Source organism: Hesperophylax consimilis, chromosome 1 (assembly GCF_061612785.1).
Source record: "Hesperophylax consimilis isolate HC1 chromosome 1, BYU_Hcon_1.0, whole genome shotgun sequence".
Taxonomy (NCBI): Eukaryota; Metazoa; Arthropoda; class Insecta; order Trichoptera; family Limnephilidae; genus Hesperophylax; species Hesperophylax consimilis.
Genome location: NC_142836.1, coordinates 25,635,709 through 25,656,122, shown reverse-complemented (window position 1 = coordinate 25,656,122; position 20,414 = coordinate 25,635,709). Strand labels below are relative to the sequence as shown.

At 32.6% G+C, this 20,414-nt stretch overlaps 1 protein-coding gene across 1 annotated transcript in view; it reads right to left on the bottom strand.

Annotated features, from left to right (window-relative positions):
* Positions 1 to 3,377, bottom strand: part of LOC149426543 (uncharacterized) — a 150,683-nt gene extending 147,306 nt beyond the window's left edge. Inside the window, exon 1 of the mRNA XM_089631656.1 lies at positions 3,167 to 3,377. The gene's annotated coding sequence lies outside the window, so the exon portion shown is untranslated. The remainder of the gene's footprint in view (positions 1 to 3,166) is intronic.
* Between the last annotated feature and the right edge of the window lie 17,037 nt (positions 3,378 to 20,414).

Genomic DNA, 20,414 nt, shown 5'->3' with positions numbered 1-20,414 from the left:
TAGATGACAATTTACATGAATATAGGCTTATAAGAATCAAACCCAAATAATCATTTTTCTAAATGGTTCAAATAATATTGAAACATATTGATATTTATAAGAATACTAACGATCGTTTATTTCAGAGAATTTGAGAAATTCATCAAATTTCAAAGTTTATTTTCAAGTTCGGTGAAGGTTCTATTCAAATTATGTTATTATTAACCTTCAAAGAACTAGAAAATAAATTTCTAAATTTGATGAATTGTTCAAATTCTCTGAAACAACCCATCCTTAATAATAGCGTCCACGGGTAACCTTTATATTTGTGTTGTATATTAAATTCGATGATAGATATATATTTTTCTTAAATTTAATTATACTAATAATGCACGTTCTATGTGAATATTTATGATTAAAAAGTTAAGTATATAGGTACTTAACTTTGCCTGAAATGTTCTTGCTATAATAAATACAGGGAGATGATAATACATTTAAAGGTATTCATTTATCCCTACATGCTCCACAAATCGGTTAAATCGCTTATATTTGGGCAATACATTGTGGATAATTTGTATAATCCTGTACTTAAATTGAGAGCCAGACGACCAATTGGCGATTGTCGCATGCGAAACGTTATGAATATGGTAATATTAAATCACTTAATCATATAAGTAACCACTACACTATGTATGTTTATTAGTAACTTTAGTTTTAAAATGTTTATTATAAATAAATCAAATAAGACACGTTAAGTATACTTCTCGAAATGGTCACGATTCATGACTGATAACGTGACCATTAGTATACCTAACGTGTCTTATAAATCAAATAAGCCACTATTCAATTCATATCATGCAAATAAGCCATTTTCCAATTCATTTAAAAATAGACAGTTAATTCAAAAGAAAAGGATTGCTATATTGGACTGTCTAATTAATTCACAAGAAAAAGATTGCTGTATTAGACTGTTTAATTAATTCAAAAGAAAAAGTATACTTCTCGAAATGGTCACGATTCGTAACTGACACCGTGACCATTTCGAGAAGTATACCTAACGTGTCTTATAAATCAAATAAGATACCTTAGGTGTACTTCTCGAAATGGTCACGATTCATGACTTCTACCTTCATCCCAGTGTAAATATTTTGAAGATTGGAAAAGTAGTCAATTTGTGAAAAAATTTTGATTTGCACGTAATATTTCAAATTTTATCTTTTTTCTGAATAGCTGCTGAAATGTATTTTAGCTCTGAGTGGAATAAAATCGCGAGACATACAAAACCACGTGAATTATTCCATGCTTTCATTGGAATGGAAACGCCCTGATATAATTTTTTGTAGAACGTTCCCTTTATATTATGTTTTATATATCGTTTTTATTATTTTATTCTATTGGTGTAATATTTACTTAGTTTGGACTACTACCCCATGTATTCTGCTATATAAATTATGTATTAAATTATTGATTACTTGAAAGGTAGAAACCATTTTTTAATACCATAAAAATATGTACACGTGATTTTTATATACAATGAAGCCAACAGTAATAATATAGAATGAATTGATTTTAAAATACATTTTGTTTGTTTTTTCCACTAACTCCACACACTGTGTCATTTTTGTGATGCTGTGTGGAGGGTCTTTTTAAAGGAAAAGGAGGAGAGGATAGTTATATAGTTATAGAAGAATTACCCCTACTTTTTTATGTGACACCTCACAAGAGCGCCCCTGCCTTGGCTGTGAAGGCAGGGAAACTATGTCACCACCCGGTTGGGCAGGTTGGGCAGGGTGGGCTGGTTGGGCAGGTTGGCAAGTTGAGGCCCGGGTTATGTGAACCAGGAAACTTGGTGATGAGTGATGTTTTATGTAAATACCGCTGTCCCAACTGTGTATCATCTTGAAACGGGGTATGTTATGAGGCTGGAGCTCCCTGGGGGAGTGAGGAAGTGAAGGAATTGTAGAAAATGAAGTACCTGACCTCACAGATCTGGTGGCAAACACTTCTAAATCCATTTCAATCAATATTTCTAATCTGCATGATGATGATTGTTTGAATTTCGTTATCCACTGGCCGTTTTTCTCCATTTTAGGTATTGTGAAAGTTAACTTTTTGAATATTATTCAGATCAAATCAGAAATGAATTAAGATACTCAATCTTATAAATTAATTATTCTCTTTAACCGCCATCGGCACTGTATCGAATCCCAAACTGACGGCGCCAGATCGTAAATAACCGTCTAACGAATATGCGGCGCCGCGTGGTAAAATAAAACGGTTTAAAATCACTACGCCTTATTACCCCTAAATGCTGACAAGACAAATTACGACAACGACACAATACCCTCAGCTGGCGGAGTTGTGTAGGTGGAGGGCCCGAGGACTTTATCTGGCTGATAAAATACCCTCAGCAGGCGAAGATGTGGAGGTGGAGGGCTCTGGAACTTTATCTGGTAGACACAATATCATATTTTCTCGGTGAGAGTTTGACTAAGTTCTCTATTGAGCTTCATTAATGAGAAAATGCTGGAAGTAGCTCATTAAGGCGATTATAGCCGCTGCCTCAAATATTCTATCAACTTCTTACTTGCATCACATTATTGCGACTTTATAAGTCTTACTTTGCACAAATCCAAATATGTTTTCTAATTAAAAGGAATCAATGTTATTTTGTAAATAAATGCAGTTAGCATTAGTATCGCAAATACATTTTCAACACTAATTTATCTTAACATTTTTTTTTACAAATTATTATATACATTTGATTTTTTTATGTGTTCAAAAAGTATTTACAAACTACTTAAAGATAAATTAATAAAAAAAAATTATGAAAAATGATAAAAAAATCGCATTTCTTGAATCTTTGATTATTCAATCAACAATTGTTCATAAGAATTTCGTCGATAGTGTAGTAGCCCCCCAATGAAAACATATGTTTTAATTATGAATAAAATTGCTTGCTATTAAAAAAATGCATGAAAACTTGCAATATAATTTTTATTGTAAAATATTGTTGAGGATTGTTTTCATCTAAAAAATTTGTAAAATTTTTAAAACTTTTCAAACATTTGTTCATCCGTAAAATTAAAACATTTGACAACATATCTGTATTTCTGATTGTTTAATAAAAAAAACCTATTTTACATTGTTATTGACATTTCTCATTCATAATAAACAGAAACTTTACCAAAATAATCCAAATCCAAAATCGCATGGAAACTCTTTTTAACAAAAAATCAACGTTAGAAAACTTTATATTTACGAAAAAATCACCACAGTGTTTATAAAACTGCTCCGTCAAAAACATAGGAATGCGCTCGGACCTAGTTCACGTGCGGGAGATCGGAGGTGGCCGTCGCCGTCGATGCGCATCGCGGCGCTTATTGGACGCCTGTCGGTGGCGGCTGCACGAGCAGAACTGGAGGACCGCGCGCCGAGCGGGCCACCGCGCGTGCGTCACATCGCTACTCGCTACTCGGTACAACATACACCTACACCAACCATACAGGGACACTACTGATTGAAAGATGTTACTATTAGAATAGGACAATTGAACTTGAATGCAAACATGTCGAATTTTTGAGAATGACACATGTGAACTTGAATCAAATGCACTTTAAAAATTGAAAAATAGAACTCGATTTTTTTATTTGAATACCGCACAAGAGTCCCAGCTGCTCCTAACCATCTGGAGCCAGTGAGTCTACGGCATCTCCAATTGGGGTATGGTCTGAGGCTAAATGTTGTGGGGAGGGAAAGGAGATGGGAATAAAATGGTGGGGATGTAAAAAAAATAAACGCTTAAGTTTTTTAAAATGGGACATTTGTATTTATATGCAAAAGTTGACATTTTTTAGTTGAATAACGGTTATTTAAATCTGACAAATTGAAAATATATTTATTTTAGTTGTAAAGAAAATTGATACCATATATGAAACAGATGAATATCATCATTATGAAAATAGTACCTTTCATAATGATGATATTCCTTGATAGCCCTTGAAGGGTCTCGTATGTACCCTTCTGTTGTCTCCGTCCAATTCTGAATGTCCAATGTCGTGTTTCCAATCCAAATAACAACCTAATCTAAGGTCTATTTTATCTGAGGAATTTCGTGGCCCTGAGGGGTTTGAAAGGGAAGTTTACATCTAACATACCGTTGGAAAATACCTTCGCATATGGAACTGGTCACTAATATATCTTCACTTATATCATTTCTTCAATTTCGGAATTTTCTATGAAATATATACTTGGGGAAACAGCGTGATGGTTAGTTAGTCAGTTAGTTATATACTTCATACAGATTTAAGTCAATGACAGTCCCTTGCCAAGGCGATTCTGAAAATGTCGTCGATTCTAGAATAATGTACAGGTACATGGTTCTGTTGTAAATATTACACATTGTGCTTGCAAATAAACTATAACAAGCATAATACACAATACATTGAGCATTGGCATAAAATGTCATCAACTTTGGAATAATGTGCAGGTACATATAGTTCTGTTGTAAATAATACAAATTATGCATGCGAATAAACTACACCAAGTATAATATTGAGCACTGTAATAAAATGTCGTCAACTCTGGAATAATGTGCGGGTACATATAGTTCTGTTGTAAATAATACAAATTATACATGCGAATAAACTACAGCAAATAATAGACAATACATTGAGCACTTACATAAAATCAAATAATACTATATTACTTTTTACTATCCGAGTTCGACATTGGTTATTTGAAGGGGGTGAGCTTTTTTTAAAGATCACATGAATTAAAATTTGAAATTGTTATTTTTCTTGTTATTACATTATAATATAACCTGTGTACGACTTCAATGATATTTGTGTGAGCCTTGTATAGTCTAGGTAGACAAAAAATGACCACTCTGCTGTACAGATTGTCTCCCTACTTCAATCTATTTGTAGTTTTATTGTTTTTAATATGCCCTACCGTAAACACTTTCTTTTAAGTTTTATATTTTCAATTTACAAACGTGTTAGAATCACTTGTAAAACCAACAAAGCGAGACAGATTGAAGATAATATCCTCCCAAAAATAACCTTCTAAGAAATAAATTCTCTCCCAACAAATAATATAACAAAATGAATATTGTTTTCCGAAAATGTTTAACTTTAACCATTTTATCTTATAACATTATTTTCCCGACCATTATTTTTTCACTAAAAGTACAATACTCATACATGACAGAAATAACATATAAAGAATAATTTATATTGCGAATTCAGATTACTCCATAACTTAGATTTATTATCTTGTCCTTTTCGCATTTGTAGAAAGATTCTTTTGTAAGAGAGAACTCATATATTAACTAAAATATCTCAACATATTCTTCTAAGAACTTTATCCGTCTTTTCTCGGATTATATTATTTAAAAATATCTTTGAACCATTATTTGGCTTTTTTATGGGTCAAATAAATGACGCCGTTTTCAAAAGTTTAATGGAAAATGTGGTTCTTAATAGCATGTCCAGCCCATTCAATTATCTTTATGCAAATTCAAGTTCCGGGAACAATTTTCTCGATTACACTGTATTAAATAATTCAAAAATGTTTTAACCGATCGCACTAAATACCTGTTCTTAATATTTTCAGTTTGTTTTCCAAAGCGTGTAACTAACCATCAAACCGTTTCCTGTAGGGGTGGGCAGGGAGGATGGATCGTTGCACAACTCTGCGCCCGTGTATTGGCAATATGCTGTACCTCCAAAAAAACTAGTTTTATGAAAAATGTTTCGTATAAATTTTGTTATTTTCAATAGCAGTAAAAATTTCGAACTTATTGAAAGGTTAGATTGAGCGTTTATTAAAAATTTTGTTAAAAAAATATACAAATATGTCATGTATTTTTAAATTCATAATACAGGATTTTCCAATAAGAGGTGTTATTTTGATATTCAACGTAAAAGATCAATGGTTTCGTTGCTTGTGTGGCACGTAGCGCCATCTTGTTGAAAATAAACGTTGTCCAGATCAATACCATCCAATTCCGACCTTAAAAAATCATTAATCATCTCTCGATAGCGCAATCCACTCACCGTAACTGTTGCTCCAGCCTCATTTTCGAAAAAGTAAGTTCCAATGACTCCGCCGGACCATAAACCGCACCAAACAGTGACACGTTGAGGATAGAGAGGCGTTTTTGAACAATAACTTTTGGGTTTTTCGAACCCCAGATGCGACAGTTTTGCTTGTTGACCAAGCCACCGAGGTTAAAATGGGCCTCATCATTCAAGATGATTTGCATTTGATTCACTCAAGTGAATTTTAATGCGTTTTTGAAGTGTGTATTGTTCCTTGTTTTATTAATGACGTAGTTTTTACTTGTCAAATGTCAAAAAATTATAGCTTTAAAAGTAACATCTACCGAAATAGCGGGCTATTCAAAATAACACCTCTTATTGGAAAACCCTGTATATTCGATTTTTTTCTTTTAAACATTTCAAATAAATTCTCAATCACACTTTTAACAAAAAAAAATTTTTTCTATTAGTATGCAAAGAAAATAACAGAATATAAAAAAAATGTTTTTTGGAGATACGGCATACTGACACATTATGCGACACGCAAGTGGCATGGATAACTTCCGATACGTGAGGCCAATACGCTGTAACTCAAACATCATATTTCCCGCACGGCAACGGCTTTGTAGTGGCAAAATAGTATGTATGTGGGGTTCTACCATTACAAAAGTGTTATGTTTGCAGTAACAGCATTGTTCCATTGTCAATTCTTTGTGAATTGAATACAATAAACAAATAATAATGAGTTCATTTGATGTATCTCGACAAATGGAATTGATTTAGCGCTGTAACTCCAAAATGGGCTTCTGTCTTGGCACACACTCCTTGCTTAATTCACATTCATTGAACGTCACATATTTACTCTTCTATTATTCTAACTCTTGACAAGGCCCATCTCAATCAATTTATTCTCTCAAACATCTCCGCTTATTCTTCTAGTCTAGAGTTAAAATTATGGTACAAAACTTAAAACAGGCTGTCTGGGGGTAAAGTGCACTATCTTGTGAAGGTTAGAAGCTTATTCCTACAAGTGAAAAGTAAAAATGATTTTTTAGTTATTCCAAATTTTAGGGGTATTTTTCAGTTAAAAACGTAAAATTTATCCGCCGTGTAGGACTGGCATTATTATTTAGCGGTGTTGCTAAATCTACCGTCCCGCGCCCAAACGGTGCCGTTCTGACAGTCTATTTAAGTGCTACATTTCGTGTCAATTACTTTTATTTTAATAAATATATATTATATTCGATAAATTAATATATCTAAAAGTTTTTAACTTAAAACGCTTTATCGTTTTAATCAAAACTTCTTAATGTAGTGTGTCTTTATCTTGGTGTGCATATATTAATGTAGTGTGTCGTTATCTTGGTGTGCATATATTAATGTAGTGTGTCTTTATCTTGGTGTGCATATATTAATGTAGTGTGTCTTTATCTTGGTGTGCATAAATTAATGTAGTGTGTCTTTATTTTGGTGTGCATGTATTAAGACTTACTTAAAATAACATCTTTATTCAGTGCGTGTTTTCTTCAATGACTTACTTTTAACATTGTGTTTTTTTGTGCGTAATTTTAATAACTCTGACAATGTCTGACTTCACCCACGAATAATGGGCAGACATTCATTAGGTTTACGGGCTACATGATGTAAATACACATGGAAAGTAGATATTTTGAAAATTCTTTAATTTTGTCAAAAGCAATGATATTTTTTAAGTGATTATTAGTTAAATAATTTTATCGTTAAAAGTGTAACTACATTATTTTAAGTACATACTTTCGTACCAATTTAACTGTATTTTTATTATAATTTAAGTTTTATGTTCTTATTTTATCTATTTTTTCTTATAAAATGTATGACAGAATACCCGCATCTAAATAAATATTCAAAAACTTTCACTTCAGATATCCTACACTCTCCCACTCCTCTCATCCTTCATTTGATCTACACGCCCAAGCTTACCGTTCATAATCTTATTCATTGCCATACATTAAGCTTGAATTCTTTCCAGATATCTACATTTGTCACACGACAATACATTGTTTTACCATACATACGTCTCAGGAGTTTCATTTCTACAGTATCCAATCTACTTACATTCTCCTTCATTTGCTAGTTCCGTGCATCACTACCATATATATATATATATACCTATATGTACATATACATATATATATACACATATATATACCTATCGGGGAGATATATTTCATCTTAAAAATAATCAATATAAATATTGTTTATTTCAATTCTTTTATATATCGAGACACAAATAGACATTTATAATTTCCGCAATATCTATTTTTATTTTGAATATCTATTTATGTGAGACTTCTTATCATTTTTACTAATGTATCTTATTTTATTTTATGCTTTTGTTGTAACATTTAATATTTTTTTCTTTTTTCGTTGTATTATGTTTCCTTTGTCGTTTTAATTTTGTAGAATTTATAATAACTGTGATACTCTACTATTAAACTTTGTAGTGTGTAATAATAATAAATAATATTATTGTAGAAAGCAATCACTTTGTGGTTTGACATATTTAATAAAATAAAATACTTTTTTGTTTTAAAACCACGAAATTTATTAATTTAAGAACCGACCGGTTTCGCTTTACTTAAGCATCATCAGGGTACAAATTAATACTAAACAAGAAGTACATAATGTGTGTATATATATAACAAAATATAGAGGGAGACAACATGATACAAATATAAGCAACACAAAGACGGTCATAAAATACATTAACATAAGTGCACAAGTAATGGAAAAACCGCTAGATAATTATGTAGACTAATGGGTTTTATCAATAAATCGGGAGAAACAAAGCATCAACTGGCATGGTGGTAAGGAGGTAAGGAGAACTGGGATTTTTTTATGGGTTTATTGGAAACAGACCTAATATTGGACTACTTGATATGTCTAATTGATTATTAAGTATCTGACTTTTGGTTTTTACAGCTTTTTTAATTTCTAGTGCCTCTAAGTTGTTTAGTCTGTTACCATGCCCGTTTTTATGTAAGATGTTAGCACCGGTGCTATGACAGAATGTATGATCTTTAAAATTAAAAAAGCTGTAAAAACCAAAAGTCAGATACTTAATAATCAATTAGACATATCAAGTAGTCCAATATTAGGTCTGTTTCCAATAAACCCATAAAAAAATCCCAGTTCTCCTTACCTCCTTACCACCATGCCAGTTGATGCTTTGTTTCTCCCGATTTATTGATAAAACCCATTAGTCTACATAATTATCTAGCGGTTTTTCCATTACTTGTGCACTTATGTTAATGTATTTTATGACCGTCTTTGTGTTGCTTATATTTGTATCATGTTGTCTCCCTCTATATTTTGTTATATATATACACACATTATGTACTTCTTGTTTAGTATTAATTTGTACCCTGATGATGCTTAAGTAAAGCGAAACCGGTCGGTTCTTAAATTAATAAATTTCGTGGTTTTAAAACAAAAAAGTATTTTATTTTATTAATAATAAATAAATATTATTCTATGCATTCTAAAGGATATTACTATAATACTATTTCAGTCTTTAAAAATATTCTCAAGTGTTTTATTCAAATCTTCAATGCTTTAATCCCTAAAGTTTTAAACGTTTCCAATGCCATCATTTTTTAGTACGACACTGTCATTAATCTGACCTTTGGCATCTTGTATATCCCGCCCTTCTAAGAAATTCCCTCTCCCTAACAATTCGTTTTTGCGTTATACCTTTGTTAGTTTAACTCATAAAGTAATTTATTTAGGTTGAAGACTGGGAGCAAGCGTGGATAAGAATAGGAACCATTATGATATTTTTAATTCAATTTGAATCCTTCCCCTTTGTCTTTTTACCTTTGTAGCAAAATGTGCATCGAACATGATGTTATAATAATATCGTTTCGACATAACCTTCTTTCTACTCCTTTGAATTTTTGTTAAGTTTGCTGAGCTCCGATTGTTTTTGTTAATTCAACATTATAAATTAAGTAATATAGAGCGGTAAACTACGATTACAATTTAAAAAAAAAAACAGTGAAAATTACGCTTAAATTCAAAGCAAATTTGAATTCATTGAACTAGATTTTACCTAGAAGATTTCAGAATTTGTACAAATTCAGCCATTTCCGCAGTCGATTAAATTTTTTGGTTTAGTTAACTCCTCTGCTATTTTTGTTTACTTTACAGCTCGGACTGCGACTGGACTCAAAAAAATCTCCTTATATATTACGGTGAGATATATGCAGTGATTGAAGGAGGCAATACCACGCTTTATATGTGCATCCAAATGTTTAATATGCACTTTCAAATAATTGTAATACATTCAAAGAAGTCATCGACACCAAAATTGTAAGTAATTGTGTTTGCTGAAATTTTGTCAAAGTTTGGGAATGTTTTTATAATTTATTTTTAGGTTCTACAAAAAAAATACAACAATTTTTACAGTTAATTTGTGAAAAAAAACTTTTGGTTTTTTTTAAACTAACTAACTAACCATCACGCCGTTTCCCCGCCGGGGTAGGCAGAGAGGACCGACTGCTAAACAACTCTTGGTCTTGGCACACACTCCTTGCCTCATTCACATTCATACATCGTCTCATACATACTCTTTTATTATTCTGACTCAAGTATCTGATTCACTTAGTCGTGCCATGTCTTCCTCGGGCGTCCCCGACTTCTGCTACCATTCACATTTGCATTATATATTCTCCTTACACTCCATGCTTCACTCATTCACTTTTCAACCCCAAACCATCTAAGCGTCCCTTTCTTGATATTACTCATCTTGCACTCTTTCCGGATCTCGAGATTTCTCACATGATCATATATGGTTTTACCACACATACGCCTTAGGGATCTCATTTCTACAGCATTCATGAAGTAAGCATCAATAAAGAGGTATTTCTACAGTTTACGTGAAAAAAAAGGTAACCGACAAAAAAATCGTTTTGGTGTACAATCTGTGATGAAAGGCTTAAATCACAGTAAAAAAAACAGATAAACCATAGCTGCAAAAAAATATGCAAATTATTTATAAAAACCGTCATTCTAGCGACATCTGTTGATTTAAAAAGTGATTCAGTTTGCTTGCAGTAGGCACCTGTAATAGTTGGAATTAAATCGAGGTTCTGGGACGAAAGCAGAGAGGTCGTAAAATCGTCTAGCACGAGAAAGGGTTCCCCTGTCTAGGCCTGAAAATAAACATTGAATTTTGTCAACCAATAGATCTGAACAAAAAGCTATAAAATTTTGAGTAACCAATCAGTGAACGGAAAGGCGTGTGTATACGAAAGACAAAGGAATGAACTTTGGACCCGACATTAAAATAGATAATTGATTACATTTCCATTCCCACAGAAATTAGAGGCGAACGCACTATAGAGTAAACAATCGACGTTCAAGGGAACGAATCCTGGGAATGTTTACAATAACTGAGACATTTATGAGATAGCGAACCATAGGAATCGAGTGCTTTGAAATTTTTACATGTTGTAAAGCACACACACGAAAATGCGATGGAAAAAATTATAAACGTGATAGTATAAGAGAGAGCGAAAAAACGAAAGAAGGTTGCTGGCAGAATTTTCAACTGTAGTGCAATTATCTATGATAGAGATAGGGTGTCAAGTTCGATAAAAAATCGTACTAAAGAGAGGTGAGAGTGTTGGAAACAATGGAAACTAATCGTTATCAATTTAAGATGAAGCGGACATATTGGTAAATCAATTTTGAAAGAAAATCTCGCAAAAAAAATAGACATTTTAGAAAAGTGCGGCGACCGAATGGAAGGATAATACAGAGATTTTGAGCTGCTACAAAGGTCCTAGGGACATGAAAATTGAGTATCAGAAGAAGACAGTAAAACTAAACATATAGCGATAGATTAAATTCAGGAAACGTAGGCATTTTACATGATTATCAGGGTAGATAGATATTAGAGTTACACAAGATTACAGAGGGATCGAGACAAGATAAAAGGTTGACAGTCTCATGTGTATTTTAAAGGATAAACAATCGAAATTCGAACATGATTCTTATTTACGTTAAGGTAATAAACGATTAAAAAACCAATAAAATTTAACGTGGGGCTTATGGGATATTTAAATAACTCAAAAGAGATTAAAACTAATGGCTCTAAAATTAAATTAAATTTACGGCCGTAGTACATAAATTCGAGACGTAAACAGATGTCCAGACGTATGATATATGTGAAATCTTGTATGTAAGAGATAAAAGATGGGGCGGAGATCGAGTAAGGCAATAAAAGTGACAAATATCCCAGAGTCAAATTAGGTATATCTCCCATGGAAGTGTGGAAAACTATATATTAATTAATAATAAATGAAGTATGAAATTTTCCTGGAGACCACACACATCGGAAAAAGTGGAGAAAAGATAAAAGAAAGGGTAAAGAACGGTGATAAGGAATGATCCAAGTGGAGAAAAGCGATACAATTCAAATTTATCCGTGAAATAAATAAATACGACTTGGAAAATAATTAGTTAAAGAGTTATGAGAAATAACATAAGAATAAAGAAGAAATTTGTGGAGGAAAACGTCGCGAATAAAATAAAATTCAAAGAAAAAGGGAAAATTCGAATCTGCGACATAAAGAGAGAAAGTACGGGTGGAAATGGAAAAGCTCATATAAGTGACAATAAAATTAAGTAGAATTTAGACAAATCGAAATTCAAAAATGCGTAGTAAAGATTTCGACATGGATTTAATCAATTTTCGCACGAGATGCTGAAAAATGAGATCTATATATATGTTATTGAGGACGGACCTATCGCGAATTGAGAAAAAAAGGAACGCAAAATCATGAGATTTTAACTACATTTTGTATGAACAGAGGACAAAGGAAGCTTGGGCGATTAACGCAGACTTACCCGATTCGGACCCTATCGATTTAGAGTCGTGAGATAAAAATTAACCACCGCCCAGAGCCGGAAAACAGAAGATCGTATGTAGGCACAATTGAAATTAGGGGAAGGTGTGTTCGGATTTGCGAGTTGTTAAAAGATAGTATTGATTATCAAAGAAAATTCAGATACGTCTTTTGGAACCTGAGAGGGGTATAAAATAAGGTACACACCAGTTTTGGGACAGTCAGTCGAGGTTTTGAAGAGGTGCATACGCCGCAGTACTACGTTTCTTGGTAAAAAAATTAACAGTGAAAAATCTTTAAGTGTTAAATTTTAAATAAGTCCCTGGACTTAGAGAATTTGTGAATAGTACAAGTACTAAAATCAGTGAAATTTTAATAAGTCAGTTTAATTTAATCAAACAGTGTTAGTAAAAAAATAAATAGGGTTAAACTCAGTGCTTAAAAGTGTTACGTGAATAGTGCAAAAAGTGTTTAGTGAATTATTAAAATTTAAAAATAATTATTTCATTCAAAGTGAAAACATTCAAATTTAATTTTATCGTTAATCTAGAGTGAACGTGTTCGCAAATTGATATTTAAAAATAGATTATAATTTAGCATCAATTTTGTTTAAAAATAATTAATAGTAAATACTTACATCTTAATTTAAAAGAAACACAAAAACAAAAAAAAGGATTCAATAATAATAAACGCCCGAACCTTTGTTCTAAAAGTAACAGTTCGAAAAAAAAATTAATTGTGGATAGGTTAAAATATTGATGAAACCAGTGCAACTTAGAAGAAAGTTTTAACAGATATTTAATTTATTCAGAATCGAAATAATTAAAAGTTTGCGCAATTCGGAATGAATTTTCTTAAAAATTTATATAAAAAAATTTAAAAAGGAGTGAAAATAACAAAAATAGTTCGACCTAAATAATTTATAATTTTCCGGCACATCTATATCACAAAATATTAAATACCAGCTAATTTATATGAATCAAGCAAGAAATAAAATATTAAATAGGAATAAATAGTCGAAAAGATTTATTTTGAAATTAGTTGGAAAATACAATTAATTAGGTAGGGTTTTCTTTGACAAGATTTTGTTGTATGGCACCCAACCGGAAAAATCTTGATGGGGGTAAGTTTTCCTTTTATAAATAATTTTCAGGCCCAAGGAGTGAGGAGGCACAGCTGATTATGGTATATCAATTAAATTATTAAAACCACAAAACAAAGAACTACACCTTAATATATGTATTTATCTATAAAATTATAAAATAATATATTGTATATAAAGAAATATATATGAGTAATGTATTTATATATATATATATATATATTTTATTTATTAATCGAAGCATCGAAATGGTAGCGATTTTAATACCTACCCGAGGACATATCTATATTATTGAAAAAAGAAAATATGTATTTATTAATATTCAAGTCTATGTAGAATCATATATTTTATATTTATTTATTAATATATGTACTCTTATTTAACATATTTTGACAATCGAGATATGTGTACTTAAATATATAATTATATTTATTCTCCATTTAACCTCTAGTAAATTTACTAAATTCGGTAAATGAAAAAAAATAGTTTAACTTCAAAAAAGGAATTAAAAATATTTTAATTAACTATGCACAATAAAAGGTAACATAACTGAACTAGAGAGAGAGGTAGAAATATTTCTTAAATAAACAATCTCACATCTGGGTTAGTGTGTCAAAGAAGGTGTTTATATTTATTATTCGATATGTTTATAAATAAAGTCACTGGAGAACTGTGTCAATCGCATAGTTTGAAAACGACCTTGGCCGTAACTAGATAATTTGTCAGGGTTATAAGGATAATTACCAGGATGTCATTGTACAATGTGCAGCGATTTTTGCGTATTCACAAATACCTATCATTCACAAACGACAATTGAAAATCACGGTTAAGCAAGATTTATATCGCATAATTACATGAAACATTTGAATACCATTGATTAGATAGTCGCATAGATTTTTATTAGTTACCTGAAACAGCTGGAAGCTGCGTGCTTACAAATATCTACCATTTACAATTGACAATTGAAAAATCACGGGTTAGTAAGACTTATATCGAAATATCATACGAAACATTTGAATATTATTGATGGAGTGTTTGCATAGATCCCATCAGTTGCCTGAGACAGTTGAGAGTCGTGTACCCTCTTATGTGGCAATCAATCACATGAAACAGTTGAAAAATCACGGGATAGGATGAACTAAATCTAATGTTGAATCCTGGGGAAAGAAAAATACAGTTCATCAAATAGGAGGCAGTGGTCGCTCCTATAACAAGACCACTAACCAAACAAAATAGAGATGACGATTTTCTTAAATAAAAACGTCAAAATCAAACAAAAAGCCTGGAGTTCGATAGCTCTCCAAAACAAACTATCAATTAGATCTTATTTTACTACTATTTATTAGTATCACCTTATTATTACGTATTTATTCGGTTACCAAACCTAGAGCTTCGCAGAGTTCTTGGCACGAGATCCGAGCTTGGGATGCGAGGCAAGTAGCCTTGTATTGCAAGTTATAAGCCTTTCCCAAAACGTATGTATACATATATTTATTCGTATGTACTGTTTACTGGAGAATGCGGACCTGCATACAGCTTGCATTTTAGGTCTTCTGGACCACTCTCGCATTTTCTCTTAAACGTGGAATGAGGATTCACGACCCGTAAGTCCACACCAACCGTGAGTATATGATTGTATATAGGACGAAACCGGTTCGCCCTAAGTAAATTGTAGTCCAAGGAGGGGTCGGAATTTGGGGGTTTCGGGACTCGAGGGAAGACTTGAAGGCAGTGCATGATGACGATGGAAGGTTCTTTGGGACGCGGTAACTTAGGTACCAATCGATGAACCGTGTCAAAAGATTGTGCGAATTTCTCGTTGACTTTGATCATCTCGTTTACTTGTAGGAGGATAGGAGCCAAATTATGCCAGCAAATGGGCTATTCCGAGTTCGTCAAATATGCAATTAACTAATTACATTAACCTACTAAATCAATCTTTACATGTATCTTATAGCAGCAGAATCATAAAGGAGTGGCGCCAAACAGACACAAGAGTTTACCAAAATCAAATTTACTAACAATTAACCATTTGAGTTATATTTAATCACCTGTTCAAATAAACATGTATAATATCTTTTACCTGCGATTAACTACGACTTTGTTAGGGTGCAGGGAATCAGAATAGTTACAATAGGGAAGCTAGCTCATTCAGAGAAATCATTTAAGTCTAGGTTTGCAATGGAAAGACCAATACAATTTTGAAACGCAACGCCTTGATCAGAACCGAGAGGGTTACCACAAAATGAAAGTAATTAAAATCCTATATCATAAATCAAAAAATTACACAACGTTTGATGGAATTTAATTACAATATAAATACGGAAATATTTGCGTTCAAGTTCGTAAATAACGTATTAATTAGTTAAGTACATATGTCTATAAAGATATATAGTACAAGAGAGCTTTAAGTAGCTTTCTGTAGATATCAAAGAAATTAAGGGTCCAATTTTCATGGAGGCTTATGTGTTGTAGGGAGGAATTTTCCATCCCTGCGAACACATATGCAAAGCCTTAGAGAAAAAAAATTAAATATCGGTCATAGCCAAGAGAGAAGAAAATTTTATATTGTTTTAAACAAATAAAAGAATGGCGAAAAGAGGAGAATATTACAAATCTAAAACAGCGAATTTATTCGAAAATTACAGTCACCCAGAAATATTTCTAAGTGATTCCAAAATCTCAAAATACCTTTTTTTGGTCGGATACTTGGAACCATGCTCGTCGTTAAGTCCACAAGCTCGAGCAGTTCGACACAAGACCCCATAGATATACCACCAAAACGCCCAGTCAAATCATTAATTTCCCACGAAAATACAGTAAGAATTATGGTCCTTGAATCTTTTTCGCATCGAGCCGTCGCGCGTCGGCTCGGTATCGAACATAAAAGCATCAAGCGAGAAGCTACACGTTGAGACAAGTTCGAATGAGCCTTAAGCGTGGGTAGGTACATACTATGTACCTACCTTGTGTGGAATTTTACAAAAATATTATTTTAAATTTTTTTTTTTTTTTTTAAATCTTACCAGTTACTTAATTGAATCAATTAATCTTTTTTAGTGAAGCACTAAAATCATTATTTTTTAATGATAAACTAATGTTTATAAGACAATTTTATTATTTGTTTTTGGGGTGTTATGCTGTGTTGTGCTAACTCCTTCTTTAGCCAACGTTTCGGACAACGTTACAGTGTCCATCATCGGGGCAGATGTGTTTATGTTGAAGGAGAACACGGCATAACACCCCAAAAACAAATAACAAAAATACTTTTGGCCGTGAAAATCTTAAACCATATTTATAAGACAAGGTTTTCTTTATGCATAGCATAAAGGATAACAAATAATTATAAACAATAATTAGTCGCCTGAAATATCAATACATATTGAAAAAATCTCCCGAGTAAAAATAAATGCCGCCAAAGGGAATTGAACCCGTGCCTTCTTATCGGCATCGAGACTTATTATCATTAAAAAAAATATATAATTGAAAAATTAAAAATATTTCATCGATAAATGAAGATATAATATGTCTCGACGCCTTTAGTGAGAAATTAAGCACTAACAAAGCCTTTCTTACAAAAATAAATTTGGTTGTTTACAGGTGGAAAAAATATAATAAGCAGTAATTGTTGATTGAGGTACTAGTACATACTTAATCATTTGGCGGGTTGGAAATAAGCCGACATAGCTCAGTGGTTTCAGAGGACCTGACCGGACATCAGAAGGCACGGGTTCAATTCCCGTTGGAGGCATTTATTTTTACTCGGGAGATATTTTCAATTTGTATTTATATTTCAGGCGACTAATTATTGCTTATAATTATTTGTTACAAAAATGATACCACCAGGAAAAATATTTTTTCTATCCGGTTCACGTAGGAGGGATATTACAATAATCTACGATTAGTCGTGAAATGTTATCATTAATTTAGCATGAGGAATCTGGAGTTTCCTTGTAACGTTTGATTACTGGCGAAACAACTAACATTCGTGAACAAACGCTCGGCCAATTTCCCCACCCAAATCACTGTTAATTGAATTAAAACTTTAAATGAATGTCAAGACAAGTTTGGCCTCATTGAGATGGGAAAGTCGGGGGGTGGGGTGTGTTGACTTTAATTCCACTTCACCTCTGAAATGCTTTACTATTTAGATGACTACTTCGTATTCTTTATCACGTTGGACTAGAATGTGTGAATTTATTACCTCCAATTGTAAGCATTTGTAAATCCCACACCTTGCATTGCGTCCAATGATCCATATCGCCTTGTAAAACAATCTTTGAAAACTTTCAGAGATAGCCCGGATGTAATATTATTTTTTTTCTCATTTACGCATGCAATCTGGCTATTTAAAATTTGATTGTGAATGTTTTTAAAATGTGTATAATCATAATGAAGAAATTGATTCTCAATTTATTTGAATGACTTATTGAAGCTTATAAACCACATTGTAATATTTAATCATTGAAGATGATAATATTATTAAATCTCGACAAAACATTAATCATTCTGTTCCACGTTTCATTGAGACTTCTTATTATAATGTATTTTCCTTTTGCAAGATTTTCAGAATATTTCGAACAAATATTTTCCTTAAATTATCGTTATTAATTTCGAAGACCAATAATCGCACTGAAAGCAAAATTTTAACTCTGTTCAGGAATTATTGAACAAAGATCATGAATTATTCTGATTCCGGAGAAACATTAGAATTTATCTCCGGAAGTTAGGGTTTTGATTCCCTCCAGAGCCACAATACCTCCCGATTTACAGTAGGTACCTACGTATTATCTATCTCTGTTGGTCTGTCTTGATACCCTCAGTAGCTTCCTGGTGAGAGACCTCCCTTCAGATTGGAAACGTTGATAGAAACAAATTTAGCTAAGTTTAGTGACAAAATAAGAATGTTCATATACTTCCAAACGTTCGCTTACCTTCATCCTCTTCATCGTCATTCTGATAACATTCCAAAAATTGGGATGTTGTACACTTTCCATTGATTTCCGTCAAAAACGAATATGATAGTTTCTAGGCTGGCTGTAGTTACGATAATAACATAGATATGTTAATAATCGATAAATATATGCCCCCACCTCCAAAGCCCACTTAGTAACTTGGCTATTTGGCTGGAAGTTATTACTTTCATGGCTTACTGGGCTCATAAATTAGGAAATGGGAGACCCCTATTTTCAAGAAAACGTGAGCCCCTGTTTAGATTGGTCTACGTCATAGACATTCAAATTAATATACTTGCGCTTATATGAAATCTGGGTATCATTTCGAGGCAAACCACATGACCATATTTTTGACCCCATGAGGTTTCGAGAATGCATTGAACAAACTATGACATCATTCGGATATATATTCATCAAGACTTGCTGCGCTGTCCATTGGTGAAATTTTCTGCGCAGGATTTAAATGTTCATTCTTAAAAGAAAAACGACGTAGCTACGCTTAAATTGAGTGAGAAGGGTATATTATAACACATTTGTAAAGTGTCTGTAAATATTGTGACAATGTATAAAATTTTGGAAACAAGCCCGAACTTTTATCAATCCGATTTGGGATATGTAGTTAAGTTTTTTACGCAGCCAACAATTGTGAAAGGACTAGTAATTCGTAAGCGGATTTTATTTTCTAGGAATGAATGGACACATATATATATTTTTAGTTTTTTTTGGTTCGGGTGCCGCCACCAGGAAGGATTTATTGGATAACGAACACCTCTGCCATAGGTCACCCTAAGTGGTTCGCTACGTTTGGTAATTTAGAAGGGGGGTCCGGGTTCATCGGGTGAGGTGATCTCTCTTGGACACACTAAATCCCTAGATTCCTACTCCTCATACCTTTTTCCTTCCCAGAACTTCTTCTCCTTCATTAATTTACAAATTGACTGTCACGCCGCCTCCCGCACTCCGCAGAAGTTGGTTTGAACCCCTTTCCCTGACTGGCAAGTCTATTCATTTGAACGTCTCTGGTCTATATACTAAAGCACACAAATAGTATAAGATTTATTTATACCTAACCTGCCTATTTAAAATGTAATGATAAATACGCCTTCTCCGCTTCTCGTAAATAGTATCCTTGTTTTTTTTAAATCGTAATTACGCTCCCTACAGGGTCAGCGAAAATAACTTGGAGAGAAACTTTCAGATCATTTTATGATTTAGGCGTTTATGCTAGAGATAGCCTTATTATTTTTACAGATTTTCAAATCAATATTTAGTTCTTTTAACCAGTTTATGTCTTAATAATTGTAATATCATCTTATGACATGTTATTTAAAGATTCTTTAGAAGGTTCTCCCAGTGAGGTTTTCACGAAACATATAACATTACCCACCACAGTGTCACCTACTCAAACCTACCTCACACCCAGCATAAAAAAAACACCATATTA